A 20,506-nucleotide genomic window follows, 5' to 3' on the forward strand; every position below is an offset into this window, starting at 1 on the left:
TTTTTCCACCTTTGTGGGGTTGGCAGGAAGCACCAAGATAAACTGCCAGCTGGGCAGGACAATATTAGTCTTCCTATGGGTAGAACAGTTTATCAGCAGTGGGACTGTATGATTTGCATATCAAGGGGCTGGAGCTGCTAACCCCACTTCTTCGAACTGGGGCAGGCCAGGGTGATGCAATGGGGACTTCAACCTCCCTGAGGTAGGGGAAGAGGAAATAGTCTAGTTTGTTCTGAATCCCGTGAGTTCCATCTGAACCCTTAGGGTCACTCCTGAGCCTTGGTGGAGTTTCCAGTCCTTTCTCCCTCCTAGAGGAGCCACTTCATGTTTTAGTAACTCTTCATCACCCACCCCGCCGGCTCATGAAGCAGCGTCAAGAAGAAGGTGCGCAGCCCGGAACCTACCTTGGCAGCTGCATGTTTACAGCTATGGAGCTGAGCTGGTGTAACTTGTTAGCAAAGAAAAGAGCAAAAATAGGCCAGGCACGGTGGCTCACACCTGTAATCTCAGTACTTTGGGAGGCTGAGTTAGGTGGATCACTTGAGGTCGGGAGCTCAAGACCAGCCTGGCCAACGTGGTGAAACCCCATCTCTACTAAAAAATAACAAAAGTTAGCCGGGCGTGGTGGTGGGTGCCTGTAATCCCAACTACTCAGGAGGCTGAGGCAGGAGAATAGTTTGAACCCTGGAGGTGGAGGCTGCAGTGTGAGCTGAGATTGCACCACTGCACTCCAGCCTGGGCGACAGAGGGAGACCCTGTCTCAAAAAAATAAAAGCAAAAATAAAAGCATCCCATTTATCATTTATTGATCTTAATCGAATCCTGACATAAGATGATCTGCCCGCCTCTGCTTCCCTAAGTGCTGGGATTACAGGCATGAGCCACCACACCCCGGATCTTAATTGGGTGCAGATTGCCTTGAAAATATTCCAGCCACAGATCTGATCATTTCACATGCCAACATGATAAAGCTGTTAATTGTTCCCAGGTTTGGTCATCCTGGTTGCTTAATCTAGCAATGTTGACTTAAAATGACTAGACAGCCCACAGTGATTGCCCCTGGCTCAGGGTCACACTGGGCCCTGTAACTTCTCATTTTACGTCATCCAAGGATAAGACTCCAGTACAACTGTAGCAGATGTTTGCGATGAAAATGAGCCCTTTGCTGAGATGTTCCTCTGAATTGAGTTGGCCAAAGCTGGCCAGAGTGCAGCTGTAAAGGGAGCTTTGTAGTCTCCTTCTGTTCCTGTGTTGAATTGGAACCAAGGCTAAGGGAACCACCCTGGGCTTTATCCCATCCCTGCCTCTTTACCTCCATTGCCCTGCCAACTGTTCTTTCCCTCCTCCTGCTTCCTGACTCTTTACTCCCCAGTGGAGTAAGTCAGTTCTGCACTCTCTCTCCCTGCACCACTTGATTCTTAGAGCCCAATTGTTATATAGCCAGTTTTCTGACCATGAAGATGGCATACAATTTTGATTTGCATATTTATTTTATAGGCTCTTTTAGAGCCTAGAAATGGCAGTCACTTCCCGTGTGTTTCTGCGTCTTTGGCATCACCCTGTGTCAGTAGCACTGAGTGCCTAGGTGAGCCACCCTACCCTATGCTGCCCATGCCATCTAGGGGGCAAGATGTCAAATGGGTAAGAGCCCTGGCTGGTAAGAGTAGTGGGCAGCCCTGGGGGCTGAATCCACACTTACTGAATGTTCTTGAGAAAAGGTAGTTCTTTCTCCATTTCAGCTTTCTCATTTGTGAAAGGGAGTGAGAATAGCGCCTGCCTGCCTTCTGTTAATACTGCAGGGATTAACTGTGATAATGTATGTCAAGCATTCGCTACAGGACTGGGACGCAGAAATGCTCAATCGATGTTGGCTATTATTATCATCAGCTCTCCCACAGAGGGCTAAGGGAGGGTTGCTTGTGATGTCCATCTGAAAGTGGACAGAGTGGGACACTCGTGCTCTCCATGATGCCCATTCCTTTGGATGCCGACGCCGTGCCACTCCAATTTGGAGGGATTTCACTTTTCTAACTGGTTGCAGAACCTCCTCAGGAGACCTTATTCTTCTCCTAGGATGTTTTGAGTCCATCCTGCCCCAACTGGCATACAGGATCAGTCTTAAGTTTGAGATTCTGCTGCTTTGACCGAATAACACAGGGACCACACCCATCATCAGTACCTGCTGGGCCCCCTCTGGTTACTCATCATGCCTGTGGGCCAGTTCAGAAAAGACAGGACATGTGTCAAGATGTTCAGTAGGGTCTGGCATGCCCAAGAATTTGAAGCCAATAGTAGAACCAAGAACCAAAGGCGTTTTCTTCCTAGATTAAGGTATCTGTGAAGAAGATTTCTAGTAAAACAAGAGTCTCCATAGTCCTGTGTATTCTTACTGGAAAAGGCCTCAGTACTCCTATCCCCTTGCAACAGCCCTTCCAGATCGCTCAGGGCTGCCTTTCTCATGCCACCAAGGCAGTTCTGACCCCACAGAGGCGTCATTCTTCCAAGGCCTTAGACCACAGTTAGAAGAATTTAGGCTAGACAAAGTGAAGATTGTGTAGGTACCAAGTGTGGTCAGACATGCAAGTGGATTGCAGAGGGTGAGACAGGAATCTTCTTTGGATACATTTCAAATTAGAAACCAGGATAGTCTAGTAGTCATTTGACCTGACAGAGCCAGAAATAAGTTAGATGACCTCTTGAGTTCTTATAGCCTTGTACTTGTGGCTAAAAGTGAACAGGGGGATATGGTCAGTTAGTCTCCCTGATAGACGCCAACCCACACTACTCCCACCATATAGAAAACCTCTGTCACTCAAATTGTCTCCCTGTCCATCTCTGTACAACCTCCATGCCCTAGCATACCTATGTGCCTTCTCTGCATGCTCTCTCAATCCCAGGATTCCCTTCAGGCTCACATAGATCACTTGTCCCTCAAGTCACATACTTGACAATATCTCATACCTGATTGCCCTTCACATTTCTCATGCTTATTCATACATGGAAAACAGGAGAGCTTTCTAAAGTTAAAATCAGCACAAGAAGTTCACAAGAAATATAAGCCCCCTTCTGATAACAGAGGATATGTGGATGAAAGAGAAAGCAGGATTCCTCAACCCCGTTCTTTTTTTTTCTCAAAGAGAATGATTTTTGAGATGAAACAAGTACAATACTCACTGATAAAAATGAATTGTAGCCCAAAGTAGATAAAGGGATTATACAAAGCATTCAATGAGAATAGGCAGAATTGCAGAACAATTATTGAAGCAGTAATTTATGAGCACTGGAAGTGGAGTTGATCATTAGGGCTGTGCAGGGGTTTGTAAAGAACAGGTCTTATAGTCGAATCTCATTTCCTTCTCTGATGGTTCCTGGACTGGTCGATCAAGGATAGGTGAACGTTTTTGCATAGCTGAACTTCAATGACATACATGACAAAGTCTCACCCCATTTACTTGTGGCAAAGCTGTATTCAAGACACAATGATACCGAAAATGTGGCGATTAATAGATTAAGTGTCAGTCTGGAATAGTTTTTCTGCAACCTTGCATAACCCCTGTTCCCATTGGATTAACAGACAAATTTCAAGTATTACATTAATCCTATTTGAGATTTCATACCATCAACATTATGACTAAACACAAAAATCAAACAGTGGGACGAAGGGCTACTTTGTTTTCAGACTACTCGTGCCCTCCCAGAAGATTCTGATATAGAAGAGCACGTGAGTTTAGAGAGTCAGTCATTCATTAAACTAATATTTATTGAGCACCTATTATATTTCAGGCATATTGTGGTTGCTGGAAAAACTAGAGTGAAAAAGACAGCCAAAGATCCCTGCATTCATGGAATTTACATTCTAATCAAGACATGTTATATTGTTTACCCAAATTAACCAAGTGGTAAGACAGCCCTGTGGTCTGTCTTCTTCATAACTGTATCCGTGTCACCTGGCATATTGTAGGTGCTTAAGACATATATGTTGTTGAATGATAAAATCAGAGCTGGGTGTCACACACGCACTTTTTGACTCCAAAGATAACACTCTTTCATAGCTGTATGCCAGAACAAATTGAAGAACTAAACTGTACTTGGGTCTGAAAAAGCTCATTATATCGGGATGAGATGGAGACAATAAGTCTTGACAGCATGAGTGAAAATTAGGCAGAGGCAAAGAGAATAAATTCAATATAGTTATTCATCTGACAAATATTAGGATTTATCAGACCTTTTTCCAAGTGATAGAGCCAGAACAATGAGCAAGGAAGTCATAGCGCCTACCATTCTGGAGCTTAGAATCTAGCAAATACACAACGGTGCTGTGGCTGCCAAAAAAATATAAAAGGCAATCTTAGCCTCAAGGATTATGAGTGTGATGTCTCAGATATGGGGAAGGATGAGCTCCACTGAGCTTTGCCATGGTTAGGCTATGCATAGAAAACTGAACTCAGCTCTAGATACCACCACAGAGAGATACAAAGCTGGATCATGTTCAGAGGAGAGTGAACTGAGTGATGAAGGGAGCAGAAACATGTAGCACAGCAAGTGAGGAGGTAATGGGTGAGTCTCTGGAGAAAAGGCAAGTGGGCAGCATAACCACCTTCAAATATGTGAAAAGCTAATGTGATGGTTAGCATTTTTGCTTCCCAACTATTTCCAGCTCTCTGCCTCCTGAGCACAGACAGGTGAGGTCATATGAATAATTCTAGCTAACAAGTCCAGCGCAGAATGTTATATACTACTTGCAAGCCAGAACATTTCAGTGCTGGTGAGACACTCTTTTTCTTCCAGTGAATGGCAATGATGAGAGGTGGTGGCTGGGCTCTGACAGCCTGGGCCCCTGAGTGATTAACATGAATAGGACCCTTAGCTTACCCTCAATGGACATTTTGAATGAGCAAGAAATACTAGTTGCTGTTATGGTTTTTATTACTGCTGTTTCATGCCACTGAGATTATGATCGGTGTTTGTCCCTGCAGCATAAACCTAACCTATCCTGACTGATATGTGTGCCATGTATGGAGGGACTAGTCTGGCAACATATGGCTCCCAGGGTTAGAACTAGGAGCACCTCAGGCTGCAGCAGGAGTTACTGAATTTGTTATGGAATAGCATAAATATGAACTTTTCCACCAAGGTCCCTAAATATGTAATAGACTTCCTTCGGAGGGAAGATCACTGGACATCTTCAGTCTACAACCCTCGGTGGGGATGATGGACCTGGACCTGAGGGCTCTCCCAACCCTGAGAGGCTGGCGCACCACCGTGTGGAATGGGCTTAGCAAGCACACTATTATTGTGGTGTTTGCCCTAGGGGGCCCACTGGGGCAGTCCTGAGTTGGCTCACCATCATGTTTCCACTGGCCACATGCCCAGGCCCCTGCTGCTGTCACTGTACCACACAGTCATGAATCTGTGCACAGCATTGCTAGGGGCTCGGCAGGGTGTACAAAAGGCACAGCAGCTCAGATGGCAACAAGATCAAACGAATGGCAAGGGTTCTCTTGGCCCACTTTCATGTAGAATGATAAGTAGTCCTCTGGGGCTCCTGCTTGCATCATTAGCATCCTGGAGGCATTAGGAAGCCTCTGAAGTTCACCCTACTGATTTGTCCCTCATTATCCTTATTCTGCCTTCTAGGAACTAGAGCTAAGCACCTTTCTTAACAATGCAGAATGCCAGTGTAAAGATCTGCTCTGGGGAGGTGTGTGTTCAGAGAAAGCCCTGGTAGGGGAATGACAGAAAACATGGTTTTAGCATCAAAGACCAGGTTTGAGCACTTGCCCCCTTTTCCAGTTGTTGGCTGGAGCTAGATCACACTGGCTTATGAGAGCTGATTGTACACATCTCTTTCAAGTTAGTGCTTGGAGAGCTCACAATGGTAGCTTAAAATTGGTTATTGGTTATTGTGGAAATATTTACACCATGGAAATTGGTAAGTGCTAAAAGTTAGGACTTTTTTTTTTTTTTTTTTGAGACTGGATCTCACTGGGTTGCCTAGGCTGGAGTGCAGTCGTGTGAGCCTAGCTCAGTGTAGCCTCAAAGTCCCGGATTTCCTACTCAAATGATCCTCCCACCACAGCCTCCTGAGTAGCTGGGACTACAGGCTCCTGCATTATGCCCAGCTAATTTTTTTTTTCAACTTTTGTAGAGGTAAGTTATTGCTATCAACTTAGGCTGGTCTTGAACTCTTAGCCTCAAGCGGTCCTTCTTACCTGGGCCTCCCAAAGTGCTGGGATTACAGGCATGAGCCACTGCAGCTGGCCACGCCTTTTATTAGTTTTATTATTTAGACAGCTTGCCAGCACAACCTTGCAAATAGGGAGATAGTGAGAAAATCATGGTCTTTGGAACCAGGCAGGACCAAGTTCACCCTGACTCTGCTCAGCTGTTGTCATTGAAGGGGATATTTTTTGGAGATACTGAAACTTCTGTGAACCTTAGTTTCCTTGTCTGTAAAAGTAAGAAATTTTAGTTTCCTTGTCTGTAAATTAATAACTAAAACCAAAATATTAACTACCTCAAAGGGTAGTGTGAGGACCAAATGAGGTGATGTCCGCAGATTGCTAACTAAATTAAGCTCCTTCCCTTGGGGCACATAGAGAACAACTTCCAGGGAGAAAAAGAAAACACGCCTGAATTGCAGCTTTTTGCTTTTAGCTGTGGAAAATATTCCCAGAAGCTTCACAGCCTCGCATCCTCATACGCTATTGGCCAGTTTAGTGTCACATGACCATCCCTAACGCCAATCACTTGGCAAGGGAAAAATGAGAGCCAAGCCACAGCTCCTAAGGGAGCCCTGGAGCCCCTGTTGGCATTAGTGGGATTTTTAAAGCCCCCTAGGTGGTTCCAGTGCGCAGTCAGAATACCAAACCAATGGCTGAGAGTCGAAGTCTCGGACAAAACCTTAGTCCCCGGGGGCTGGAGAGAGGTTCATTCTCTCCTGAAGGACAAGGATAGAGAACCAAGTCAGGGTTCCGGGAGTGTGGGGTCGGGGAGGAGGAAGGATCGCTGTTTACCAGGTAATGGAAAGTGCAGACTCAGTCTCCATTCCCAGCTACTGGACAATCGTGGGGCAAAGAGCTCAGTGGGAAAAATCAAAGGCATTAAAAATGGTTATTCTTAGAGATAAGGTGTATAACTGTTGGAAAGCAGAAATAAAGTATTGAATTAAGCTTTGAGAAATGGTTCTATGATAAGGGGTGGGAGGGAGAGAGTTTAAAAAGCTTTTGCAACTTATCTGAGAGGGTAAGACATGGCCAGCAGTACTTACTGAAGAGGACTGTTTGCCCTGTCCGTTCTGAAGCTCCTGTTACAGCCATGAGTTAAGCCCTGTGAACACCACATGTGCTTATTGTAGACAAACCCTGCCACAAAGCCACAGGCACAGCACACTTCTCTGTTAGGTCTGTATCTCTTAGAATATTAGGACCCTAACTGGGATTCTAGCAGCTTACTTCCCGAGGCTCAGAGCTGCCTCCTGGATTCGGAGAACCTGTCAACACCATCTGCTGAGTATATAATGTGGACTGTGAGAAGTACGGACTTGGAATCAGGAGACATGGATTTGAAACTTGATGCATTCATCCTGGGCTGGCTGTTAAACACTCCCAATCCTTGTTCTCTACCTCTATTAAATGACAATACTAATAACCATACCCATCTCATAAGATTGTGATGAAGATAAAAAAGGATAAGTTGGCTGGGTGCATTGGTTCACACTCCTTTTAATCCCAGCACTTTGGGAGGCCCAGGGAGAAAATCGTGTTAGGCCAAGAATTTGACATCAGCCTAGTCAACACAGCGAAACCTCATCTCTTCAGAAAATAGAAAAATTGGTCAGGTATGGTGGTGTGCGCCTGTAGTACTAGCTACTTGGGAGGCTGAGGTGGGAGGATCACTTAAGCCCAGGATTTTGAGGCTGCAGTGAGCTATGATAGCACCATTGCACTCCAGCCTGGACGGCAGGGCAAGGCTGTTTCTTCAAAAAAAAAAGAGAGAGAGAGAATAACTTGTGAACTGTTAATTCTTAATACAAATTATATTTGGTTGAGAGATCAGTGTATCAGTATTTCCCCATCTAAAGTTCCCATAGCCATCAGTCAAGGAAGGGAGGAGAAGAAGCACTTTCCAGTTCATCCCGGAGCAGGTGGAGTTCAGACCCTGCTTCTAAGAGCAGGCCCCCATCTCTTCACTCCCCCTGCTTTATTCCCCAGTCACCCTCACCCTCATTTGATTCCATTTGCCAGGAAGGGATGAGGAAAACGGAACCAAGGATTTGTATTGTTTGTGTTTCCCACCACAGTCTGTCTCAGAGGCAGAACATGAGAAGTCCAGAATTTCTCCCTGGTCGTCTCTGCACAGCCCCCGGTGCCACCTGTAAAGATTTCCATTCCAAGTGAAAGCCACTGCACTTCAAAAGCAGCAGAGATGGGTTCTCCTTCATGTTCCCTGTATGTGAGGGAGAGAACCAAACACCAGGGTCAAACAGAGACACTTCCAAACCTGTGCCTTATTTCTGGGGAAAAAAAAAAAAAAAAAACACTGATTCAGCCTGGGACATGGTAGCTTTCTGTCTCAGAAAGCTGGGCAGGACCAGAGAAAGTGGCTTTGTGAAATGTAGGGACAAAGCTAGCTCAGGGCTCTGCTCTGTCTCAGCTGACCATCCTTCAGGGGAATCAGGGCAGGCCTTCCCCTCCCAGCTGACTTGGAGCCACACAGGGGCTTCCACGTGATTCCATGGCCAGTGTGACAAACACATGGCCTTGGCTGAGGAAGCACAGGTTCTGTGGGGATGACTGGATCCCAGGTCCCAGGAGAGATAGTGAGACATGTTGGAAACACTGTTTCTGGAATCTTGTGCTTGACTGCTCAGGAATGTGTGGTCTGGGTAACTTTCTGGTTTGACTTACAGGAAAGTCTGATGGGGGCAGAGCGGGAATGTTGTAACAGCCCTAGATCACCTTGGAAAAATACTGTTCGCCTGCCAGCCCGGAACTGCCATTCCAGGAAGCAGCTGCTGGTGAATCAGCAGCCTCCCCTTTCCTTGTGGCTCCAGGAAGCACGTCTAGGGCCTCCCCCACCTCCTCTCCAGGAAGGGAAATGCCCACTAGCCATATACAGGCTCTTCTGGAAGGGACTAGAGATGGGGACTCCATGGCAGATTCTCCATTCTGCCCCACCCCCTGCCCCGCAACACACAAAGGGAGTTGGAAAAGGGATGAGAGACCCCTAAGCCTCAGACTCAGGCTTCTGATGTAGAAAATCATCCATCGTTTCTAAGTCTCTTGTCTGGAGTTCACAACAATAAAACTAGGTAGAAATCTCGACACGCTGGTTGGCACGGGTTACATTGGCCTCAACATAATGTCTGTCTCTTACCTGCAGAGCCAGCCTGGGGCTGAGAAGCTCACAGGAGGTTGTCGGTTGGCTCTGGTCAGGTGGCTGTTTGGGTATGAGGGCCATTTGTACTCAAGGTCAAGGAGCAGCCTCAGTTGGCCATTAGGCAGCTGGAAGAGTCTTGGGAAAACATAGGGGGACCATAACGCCAGCTGTCCATTCCCTCCATGGGCCCTCTGGTGCCTCCGCCTGGGTGGAGAGTCTCTGCTTTCTGCCTTTCCATTGGCCAATCTCTGGCCTCCTCCTGAGGTTGCTGCTGTCCCTGGAACAACTTCGGGCTGGTGGACACAGCAGTTATGCCTCAATTTCCCTATAGCTACCTGGAGCTAATTAAACAGTGGATGGATTTGGAGAGGTGGATCATTTCAGATTCGCTCCTGGATTGTCACCCCCACTTGAGAGAGAGCTAAATCTTCTTTCTTCTTTCTCTCTTTTGCTCTTTTTCTGTGTGTATGTGTGTGTGTCTGACTCACCTCTGTGTGGTTACATTTAAACACCAGTTTAGATCCCAATGACCCACATTTAGCCTTAGTGACTCTGAAAGCAAGTCCATGCTCACTGATGACTCGGGAGAACTGGGGCCTTGAAAGAAGAGCTGAGTCAATGAATGTGAGCTGTGGAGTTTTTACCACTCCCCCTCTCCCAATCCTTTTGTAATGTACCCACTCCCTTAGCTTTCTCTGAGCATCAGTGTCCTTGGCCTTCCAGGGCTTGTGTGAGTACATGGAGGAATCAAGGGAGAGGTGGGTGAAATCACCACAACCACCCTCCTCCACTCTTCATCCTCCAGGCCTTTAGGACAGGTGCCCCCAGGCTCCATGGGAGGCAGGCAGCTGTGCAGGCTGCAGCAATGTGAACAGGGAAGCCAAGAGGAGGGTGTTGGGACAAGAGCCAGCTCTAAGCAACCTCCTACAGGTGATGGTTTTGGCTTCACCTGTTGGCCAGAGCCCTCCAGCAGAGAGGGGGACTTTATATGCTACTGTGAAACTTCCAGATAAACCCGAAGTCAGGGTAGATGAAGGTAGAGGGAAGAGAAGGACCTCCCAGGGACCAGCCCCTGGAGCTCATTGCCTCCCCTGAGAAACAATGTCACCCTCATTCCTCTCCTTTCTCTGCCTGACTTTGCTCAGTTTCCATTCACTGCCTCTGTTACTTTTGGTTGTTTATGGTTAAGCCCAGTGGTTCTCATCAGCCACACCTGGAAACTTGCTGGAAGTATAAATTCTCAGACCCCATCCCAGGCCTACTGAATCAGCAACCCTGGGATGGGGCCAGCAGATCTGTGTTTTAACTAGCCCACCAGCTGATTCTAATGCCTGCTCAAGTCTGGGAACCCCTGGCCTCACCTCTCTCCCCAGTTAGGCTACCGCCTCCTGGAAAGTACTGACTTGAGAGGGCTTAGTGTAGTCCTGGGCACCCAAGGACTCAGCTCTGCACAGAAACTGTACCAGGAAAGTAGAAAGAAGATTCAAGGAGGCAGTCTGGTCATGATCAGAGTTCGAACCGAAGGCTTAGGACCTGGGTTCCAGTTGGGTGACCTTGGCCAAGTCACTTCTCAGACTCCCCGGTTCCTCCTCAGTAAAGTAGATGGAAGAACTGGGTCTCTGGGATTTGCGAAGTTCTCACGTCTAGAAATCTGGATCCGGCCAGGGCCTGGCTCATGATTCCCCTCCTGCGTGTGCTGACTCTGCCCAGCCCCCGTGGAAGAGTCAGCATGCAAGGGAGGAATAAAGAGGCAGGCCCTGTGCTTTTCCTGGTCCTCGGGCAGTTACTGTTTGTGAATGTGCGATATGGAGAGGGAGAGAGAGATCTGAATCTAGAAATGAATTAGAAACATATGAGGAGAAGCCAGAGCCTGCAACAGTAATGGAGCCCATCCTTTTGAATGTTTGCCCCTGGCAGGTTGAAGGCTGAGTCCCTCTGTCAGGAGCTCAGTTGAGCTGGGAGAGGGAGCTGCCAGGTGTCACAATAGTCAATTAAGGCAACAAGCCCAAAACAAAAGAATCAAGCTTTCAATCATGTCCTGCAATGGTATAAGCAAGTATCTGAAACCAGAGAAAGCGTGGCCTCTCCCTGTTCCATTTCCCCCGTGGAACACACAGGGGCCCAGGGTCAAGTAGGTCAGTGGGAATGTGGGGTTGGGGTGGTCTCACTGCTGACAGGGCACTGAACAAAAGGCTCTGGAAGTTGTATGGACTCTGGGGCCAAGAGCAAGGGAGGGGGAAGGCTAGGAGTGGAAGTACTAGGTTCTGAGTCATTGTGGGGAAAAGTGACTTCAAGGTTTCTCTCCCTTCCCTGCCCCACCCAAAGGAGGCCTCAGCAGAGGCGCCTAAAGAACACCTCTCCGCAAGGCTTCTAATGAACCCAGGAATGAAGGCTCAGGGGCTAGGAATGCAAATATGTGATGACTATGACCAGCCAGAGAGACCTGAGACCTTGAGAGCTCCCTCCAGAGACTGCCACGTATGGGCTGCGCCCCAAGTCTGGTGTAGGGGCCAGCTTTCCCTGAGCTTATGGTCAGGCCTGAAAAAACACACACAAGTTTTTCACCAGGAGGCCCAGGGAGATACTATGTGGCCTCTTCTCCCACCTACCTCTTCTGAATCACCCTTTCCAGCTGTCAGGCAAGTATCAGGGCACCTACCTCTGCACAGAAGGGCAATGACTTTCTGCAGGTGGAAATCACTTTTCATCCAAATGTCTAGGCTCAAAGCTCTTGGTTCCTGCATTTTAAGCTATGGGTATCTCTGGGAAACAATAGAGAGGACTAAGTACAAACACCCATCGAGTCTTCACATTATTGGCATGTGTAAGATTCTGTTAGGTCAAGTGGCACCCTCCTTACCCTTTTTCTGAGGATGACCATGTGTTAATTGCTACAGATCAGAACTGTCTTCCTGAAAGTTGTCCAGGGCTGTGGGAAAAAAATTGAATATTTCAGTGCAAGTTCTATTGACACTAAAGCTAACACTGAATCACTCACTTATCCCAGCCTATCTTTTTTATTTTTTATTTTTTAATTTTTTTAGACAGCGTCTTACCCTGTCACCCAGGGTTGATGGAGTGGCATGATCTTGACTCACTGAAACCTCTGCCTCCTGGGTTCAAGCAATTCTCCCACCTCAGCCTCCCGAGTAGCTGGGACTACAGGCACACACCACCACATCCGGCTAATTTTTGTATTTTTTGGTAGAGACAGGGTTTCACCATGTTGGCCAGGCTGGCCTTGAACTCCTAACCTCAAGTGATCCGCCACCTCAACCTCCCAAGGTGCTGGATTATAGGCAGGAGCCACTGTGCCTGGCCTAGCCTATACTATTTTCTTTATATTATGTACTTATATGTCCTGTCTTTTGTATCAGATGGTAAGCTTCCTGAGGACAAAGATGATGTCTTACATGTGTGTATGGCACCCAGAGTATTTTGCTGTCAAATACGTACTGCTCAGATAAGCTTTCAGGATATAGAACCTCAGATACCCACAAAACTGTCTCTCCTAGTGTTGTCTGGAAATAAGTCTTGCGTTTATTTACTTTTATATATAACTGTGTCTTATCTTCCCAGGAAGATTGGAAGTATATTTATGTTTAAGGCATCACAGTAGCTGGCTCATCATTAGCTGTCAACAAGTAAATACTTCACAATTAGATTTCTTGGAACCATCTTCACCAAGAGACAGAAAGTTAACTGGAACTAAAATTTTAATCCTCTCACACTCCAAGAAGACCTGTTTCCCAGGCATGATGCAACAGAACCTCTGCTTTTTAGAGTCCCTTGGAGAGGTTATTTCTGAGGACAGCAAGCTAACAGGATCACCCCCCACCACCCTTTGCTTCAATTTGCCCTAGTATTCAGACTTAATTGGTGGGGACATGGGTCTGTGTATAAAGCGCTTGGAAATTATTTGTTATTATTCATCAGGGCCACCATTTGAAATTGGCCAGCACAGTCATCCCTACTTGACCATAGTAATCAAGGCGTGGCTGAGAAAGGAGTGTTTGTTTCAACAAGCCAGAGAACTGGTCTTCTGTTTTCTAAATGGACAATTTATATAATTTAGATAGAGAGGCATCTTCCACTCTAGACATGCACAACCCACCCTGCCGTCCCAGTACATTCTTCTCTTTCCTTACATTTACCCATCCCACCTGCCCCTCCTGCTTTTATGAAGGTGAGCGAGCAGGTCCCAGGCTTACAGCTCAGTTGTACTGCGGTTACCCCGTCTTCTCTGGTGATTTCTCTGTCTTATGGTCAGGAGCCAGACTCTGGGTCTGTTCAACTATGTAGAGGAAAGATCACCAGAGAAATTCCAGTTTGGCATTCCTGTAGGGATCAGAGATTCTGACTGCTCAACGAAATTACCTGGAGGAGAATTGTAATAATATGGCTTCCTGGAACTTACCCGGAAACATTCTGATTCAGTCCGTCTGGGGTGAAGCTCAATTGGCTATCTTTTTTTTTTTTTTTTTTTTTGAGATGGAGTCTCGCTCTGTCGCCCAGGCTGGAGTGCAGTGGCCGGATCTCAGCTCACTGCAAGCTCCGCCTCCCGGGTTCCCGCCATTCTCCTGCCTCAGCCTCCCGTGTAGCTGGGACTACAGGCGCCCGCCACCTCGCCCGGCTAGTTTTTTGTATTTTTTAGTAGAGACGGGGTTTCACCGTATTAGCCAGGATGGTCTCGATCTCCTGACCTCGTGATCCACCCGTCTCGGCCTCCCAAAGTGCTGGGATTACAGGCTTGAGCCACCGCGCCCGGCCTTGGCTATCTTTTTCTAAATCTTTATAGATGATTCTGATGCACTGGCAAGTTTGGACACTGGATAAATTCTAAGCTCTTTGAGATCAGGAAACATACGAGTATCGCATTCTGTATCCCACAATGCCTAACTCAGCACCTGGCACACAGCAACACTTTAGAAATTGTTATTGAGTCAATGAGCAAATGGATGGTTGAAAATAGGTTGGTGCATTGGGAGTACAGTCAACCTAGCATCTTTTAAAATAATTTTTAAATTGACAAATAATAATTGTACACACTTATGGGGTACATAGTGAAGTTTTGATATGTATCATGTACAGTAGGTCAGGGTAATTGGCATATCCATTATCTCAAACATTTATCATTTCTTTGTGTTGGAAACGTTCAATATCCTCCTTCTAGCTATTTGGAATTATATATTCAAATATATAGATAATCATCCCACAGCGGTATAGAACAGTACAGCTTATTCTTCCTATCTAGCTGTAATTGTGTTTACTTTAACAAATCTCTCCCTATTCATCCCTTCCCAGCCTCCAGTGTCCTCTGTTCTACTGTTTACTTCTATGAGATCAACTGGTTTTATTAGGTTCCACAGGTAAGAACATACAGTGGTTAACTTTGCCTTCCTGGTTATTTCATTCAACATAGTGTCCCTCCATTGTACCCATGTTGCTGCACATGACAGCATGATAGGATTTGATTCTTTTTTATGGCTGAGTCATATTCCATTGTTACGCAGACACACACACACACACACACACCATGTTTTCTTTATCCAGTCATTTGTTTCTGGATACCTGATCAACCTAGCGTCTTACCTAAAGGCTACTTAAGGGCCAGTGGAGGCAGAAGGCCAAACCACTCACAGTGGGGCCAGGGATAGGAATAAGGCAGCAGTGTGCGGGTGGAAATAGAAGAAAACTTAGTTAATTTGATCCCCAAGTGGGAGAACATGACCCCTGTCCTTGAAAATGCTGCTACTTTCAGCGATGCTGCCGCTTGCTGCCCCTGTGCTGGGACTTACAGGACTTCTGCTCTCCAGTCCCACCTAAGAATGCAAATTGGATCCGTCATTTCCCTGTTTAAACCTTCCAAGGCCCTGCATTGTTCTCAGGATGAAGTCAATGCTCCTTTCTCTGGCTGAGTCCTGGCTCCTCCTTAGCCCATCACTGCTACTTGCCCTCATCTGTCTGTGCCCACTGGCCACCCTGCCTGCCTGCAGATCCTACCGCGTGCCGTGTTCTTTCACCAGCCTCTGTCCTCTCTGCCTGCAATGCTCATTCCCTGCCCCCATGTGCCCTAGCAAATTCCCATGCGACCATTACATTACAGCCTAAAAACATCTGCTTCTCTTTTCCCCGAGGGCTGCCAGTTCCCTGGGGTAAAGGTCAGTCTGTTGTGTCCAAATCCTAAGCAGTAGATGCTCCCATGTTTGTTGAATGAACAGAAGTTGGGACGGGAAACCGACAGACACTCAGGACTGGGGTTTTTGTTCCTGTAAAACTGGATGGATTCTGCAGAGGTACAAACATGCCGGTTGATTTAGATCTATCGAGGAATTGGGGTAGGGGCTGGGGTGGGAGTTTTGCTAAGACGAAAAGCAAGTGAAAGTGGGAGATTCCACAAGAGACCAGAGAGAAGGCAGCGTGTCATGCCCAATCTGCCGCTAGGGTCAAAGACCAGCTCCCTGGTCACACTCGGCCAAGGCAGGCTGCGGAGCTGGCTCCAACCCTGAGCAAAGCCAGGCAGCCGCCCAGGTGGGTGAAGGCTGCAGGTTGCACTCAGGCGTGACGCCGGGGTGCAGGTGGGAGCGGCGCCCGGATGCGTGGGTGCAGCGCTCGCCCGCCCGCGGTCAGGTGCACCGCGGGAACCGGTCCGGTGCGCCGTGCGGGGCGGGGCGGAGGCAGGGCATAGGCCCCCAGGCTGGTGCCGGGGGCAGAGGATTCGCCTGCTTGACGCGCTGCTGCCTTGATTTGGTCTGACAAGTAGAGGCTGCTTTGAGAAGCGGCCTGGATTTTTGACATTCAGCAAGCTAGAAATAACCAGCTGGGCTCCTGGCGCTCTGGCCATAAATGTCTTGCTCTTTCCAGGCAACTGCCAGAATTAAGGGGCTTTTCCCCAGTGTAGACCTGTGCTCTGTCTGCTAGGAGGCCTATGTTCCAGTCCAGGCTCAGCTTCTGACTCCCTACTTTAGGAGGAATCACTGAATTGACTGCAGCTCGGCTTCTGCTGTGTAAAATGGGGCTGTTGCTAGCTGAGCCTCTTCTGCCTCTGGTAGAAAATGATTCCAAATGGCTGCCCTGTCCACCCTAATCCCATGGCCCGAACTTGATGTCTGCTGCTTCTAGAAGCCTAGTGCTCCAAATATCTGCTCTGGGAGGAACTTGCAGGTGATCCTGATTGGAAATGGAGCTGATTAACCTTTTGTGTTATCATTGACTCTATGAGAATCTGTTGAAACCTAGGGGCTCTTACCCTAGACAAATTAACACACCAGCCAAATATAGCTTACAAGAGCAGAGAGCTGCTGGTCTGAACCACAGACCCCTGGTTTAACATCTATAATCTAGTCAACCCCTCCTTTTCCTTGAAGGCTGAACCAAGCATGAAGGGTTTTCCCCACCTTCTAATCCTCATACCTGCAGGCACCCCCTTTTCCTGCTTTCTCCCTTCAGTCATCTTCCTCACCATCCCCCATGCTTGGGCATGCTCAGGAGGGAAATTGTCCTATAAATATCTGTAAAAGGCATGGTATGTCCTGTAGCAGAGAAAGCAAAAAAACAAAAAAAATAATTCCCCCACCCTGGCATGGCATGTGCAGAGCTGTGCCTAATCCTTCTCTCCCACAAGCCTGGGGGGGTGGGTAAAAAAAAGTGGGAGGTGAAGCTGCTGCAGCGAAGTGCCCCTTCAGAATCTTCAGTATCCTTCAGAGTCACCGCTGTCATCACTATCACATAAACTGTACAACTCCACTGTCAACCAGCAGCCGCCTGGCTGGCAGCAGGAAGAGGCAATGCCATTTTGCACAGTAGCTTGCTTGCCCAAGGTGTCGCCTGGCAAATGGGCTTCTTGTGCAATGGGAAACCACAGGGAGGGGACTCTTAAATGTACCCGAAAGAAACAGCTCTAACAATGGATGATTCAACAGGCTAGTAATTGGCGCTCACCCTTACCACATTGTTTTGATAAAATGACATAGCCCAACTGCGGATATGAAGGCAGTAAATAGAAAAGCTAACCTCTTGCTACTCAAATTGTGGATGAGACCAGCGACATCCCATCACCAGAAGCTTGATAGAAAGGCAGGCTCTGTCCCAGACCTATTGAAAGGAGATCTGCATTTTAACAGGATTGCGAGAGGATCCACGTCTTAATGTTTCAGAGGCCTAATCCAAAGTCTTCTGATAATGATCATTAGAGTCCCAGCCATTCCCCACTTCCCCCTGGGAAAACCACAACAAATAGACCAAATTCCTCCAAGCCCTGCTCATAAGAAGAACCCACAACCCACAGACACCCCCTCACTCAACTAGAGACCTCACCCACCTGTTTGCAGAGTCACTCACCTTGGGCTATTATTCTTTTCTATTATTTAATCTTCTGGGAAGACAGAGGTCTTCTATTTGGAGATAAAAATGACAAAGGAGAACCTCCTGAACAGAATCCAGTTTGCCTTTAGCTTTAGCCATCACTCTGACCTAGTGCTGCTGGACTCAGTTCCAAGGTCTAACTGTCAAATGCTTTAGGGGAAATGGGAGGAGGAGAAGTCCCTGGAGTTACCCATGTGCACAGCCTGGCACTGTTTTCACTTGCCTTTGGAAATGAAGGTGCAGAAACCATGGGAGGTAAGGAAGGCACAGACTAGTGACTTCCAGAGTGGGACAGAAGGGAAAAGATGGAAGAGAAGTGCAGAAAACCACTCAGGAAAAGACAGGCTGGAGTGATGCCTGCTGAGACAGAGTCCTGATCTCCCAGGACTTCCCTTTCTGCCTGTTCTGTACAAATACCTAGGGTTTTGTGGTTTAAGAAAAGAGATGCTTAGCAAGCTTATAGAAAATGTAATGTGGCCACTTTGTTGCTGTCCTGGCTTTTAAAGGACTCAGAAGCAGATCAACTTCAAGGTGTTAGCTACTCTGTTTGCAGCCTTAGAAAGACATCCTTGATGTTTTATTGTTCTGCCTTTGCTCAGAGCTGGAAACTCTCCCTGGGGAAATGGCTCACCTTGAAAGAGATGCTATTGTAAGTGAAAATGTTTTAGCTTCACTTCCAATCTCTGGTTCCTTGTGGGAAGTAACTGCTGCTGTGGTATGTATGCCCTGTGCCTTTTATTGCATCTTTACCTCGGTGGACACAGCTGGTTAAAACTTATGTTTCCATGGAGATTGATTCAGACAACAGGAAAAATAACTGTAAAAAAAAAACTGCAAAGTACAAGGGCTAGATTCAGGTTGTAGAACAAAGTGATCATTACTTAGAATCCTGGATTAGCAAGAGAATCAGAAAGGTGCTGAGATTATCTAGTGTTATCACCATCCACGTGAAATGCAGAATAAAACTTTTTCCCCACGACCTAGATATTGGGCAGTTTATTACAGATGCTACAAAGGGATTTATTATGTTTTTCCCAAAATGGTTAATTAGAGGCATCCCAAATTACAACTCCTTTAGCCTAACTCCCAGCTCCAGGCAGCCTGCTTACTCTGGGCCCAGCTACTGACAGCTCAGCTCTCTTTGCCAATCCAACCTTTTTCCCCAAAATGCTCAAACTTTTCTTCTCCAAGAAGACTTCCTGAATGATCCCAGTTCATAGGGATCTCATCCTTAATGCAGGGGAAATTCACTGTTCAGGAATATTCTCCATACCATCACACTCTTCTTTTTGTGTAGTCATGGAATTCTTCTCCAGTTGTGTTTTTCTTGCCTGTCTACACAGATAGATCAGTAGCCTTCAATAGTCTGCATCTCCTGTTATCTTGCAGCCTCCTACTATAAACAGTAGGTGCTTTACTTATGCCAGTTGGGTTGACCTAGACAGTAGTCTCTAAGTAGCAGGTCCTTGGCTCATCCATCTGAAACCAACGACCTCTTAGGCAGACTGAGAAAGGGTTAGGACTGTTGACTCTGGGACATCCTTGGCTCTGTATGAATGTTGTTTTTAAAAGCAGGGGTTTTGTCTCCAGTGCATTGAAGAGATAAAACCCCATTGTCAGCATATTTCTTCAGGATCTTTCTGTGTTAGATCTCACTGCCAAGTCAGAGTCCCAACACACAGACTCTCACTTTTCCCTGTGCAATCCCCAGCAATAGGCAGAAGTGAGGCAAGTAGTAGAATGTGCTCAAATCATGGCCTATTCTTAATAAAAGAAACCAGGACAGCTTGGGGGCTGGCTCATTTCTTCTCAAATTCCCCTAGTGTTCTGAACCAAACATATGAAAAGAGTAGATTTGTTTTATTCACAGGTATTAATGCTTCTCCGAAAGCAGTTGTTTGGGTGGCTGGAATATCAGTAGTCATTGACCAATAAGGCTTGCAGGTGTGAATCAGACTCTGGACTTCCAGAGTAGAGCTGCTGTCCACTACTCTACATCACCTTCATCCTTACAGAATCACTGAGATCATTCATTCATTCACAAGCAGTCATGTCTGCCGCCTGGCACTTGTAGTAGGCATTAGAGATACAATGGCAAGTGAAACAGACACAGCATATAATCTACTGAGAGAGACTGGGAATTAATTCCGTAAGTAAAAGTAAGTATATAATTATCAATTGTGATAAAGGCCCTGAAGCAAAAGAATAGGATGTTCTGCAATAATATTACAAGAGCTTTATCTGATCTAATGTGTATGGGGAGGGGAAGCCTCAGGGAATGCTTCTCAGGGGAAGTGACATTTGAGCTGAGCATTGAAAGAAGAATAAAAATTAAAAAGTAAAGAGGGGGCCAGGTGCGGTGGCTCACACCTGTAATCCTAGCACTTTGGGAGGCCAAGGCAGATGGATCACTTGAGGTCAGGAGTTCGAAACCATCCTGGCCAACATGGTGAAACACCATCTCTACGAAAAAGACAGAAAAATTATCTGGGTGTGGTGGCAGGTGCCTGTAATCCTGGCTACTTGGGAGGCTGAGGCAGGATAACTGCTTGAACCCGGGAGGCGGAGGTTTCAGTGAGCCAAGAAACCAAGAGGTTTCACCACTGCACTCCAGCCTAAGCGACAGAGTGAAACTCTGTCTCAAAAAAGAGAAAAAAAAAAAAAAATGTGAAGAGGAGTTAGAGAGTACTCAGGATACAAACAGTTAGTTCATTGGAGGAAGTGGAGTAAAGTCCTTGTGGCTGGATTAAAGGGAACAGGG

At 46.8% G+C, this 20,506-nt stretch overlaps 1 long non-coding RNA gene across 1 annotated transcript in view; it reads left to right on the plus strand.

Moving 5' to 3' along the window:
• The first annotated feature begins 17,777 nt into the window (after positions 1 to 17,777).
• The window catches only part of LOC105526050, an 85,466-nt gene continuing 82,737 nt past the window's right edge, over positions 17,778 to 20,506 (plus strand). Inside the window, exon 1 of the long non-coding RNA XR_001004010.1 lies at positions 17,778 to 18,000. This is a non-coding gene — a long non-coding RNA (uncharacterized LOC105526050). The remainder of the gene's footprint in view (positions 18,001 to 20,506) is intronic.

The sequence above is a fragment of the Colobus angolensis genome, unplaced genomic scaffold, assembly GCF_000951035.1.
Source record: "Colobus angolensis palliatus isolate OR3802 unplaced genomic scaffold, Cang.pa_1.0 Scaffold57, whole genome shotgun sequence".
Taxonomy (NCBI): Eukaryota; Metazoa; Chordata; class Mammalia; order Primates; family Cercopithecidae; genus Colobus; species Colobus angolensis.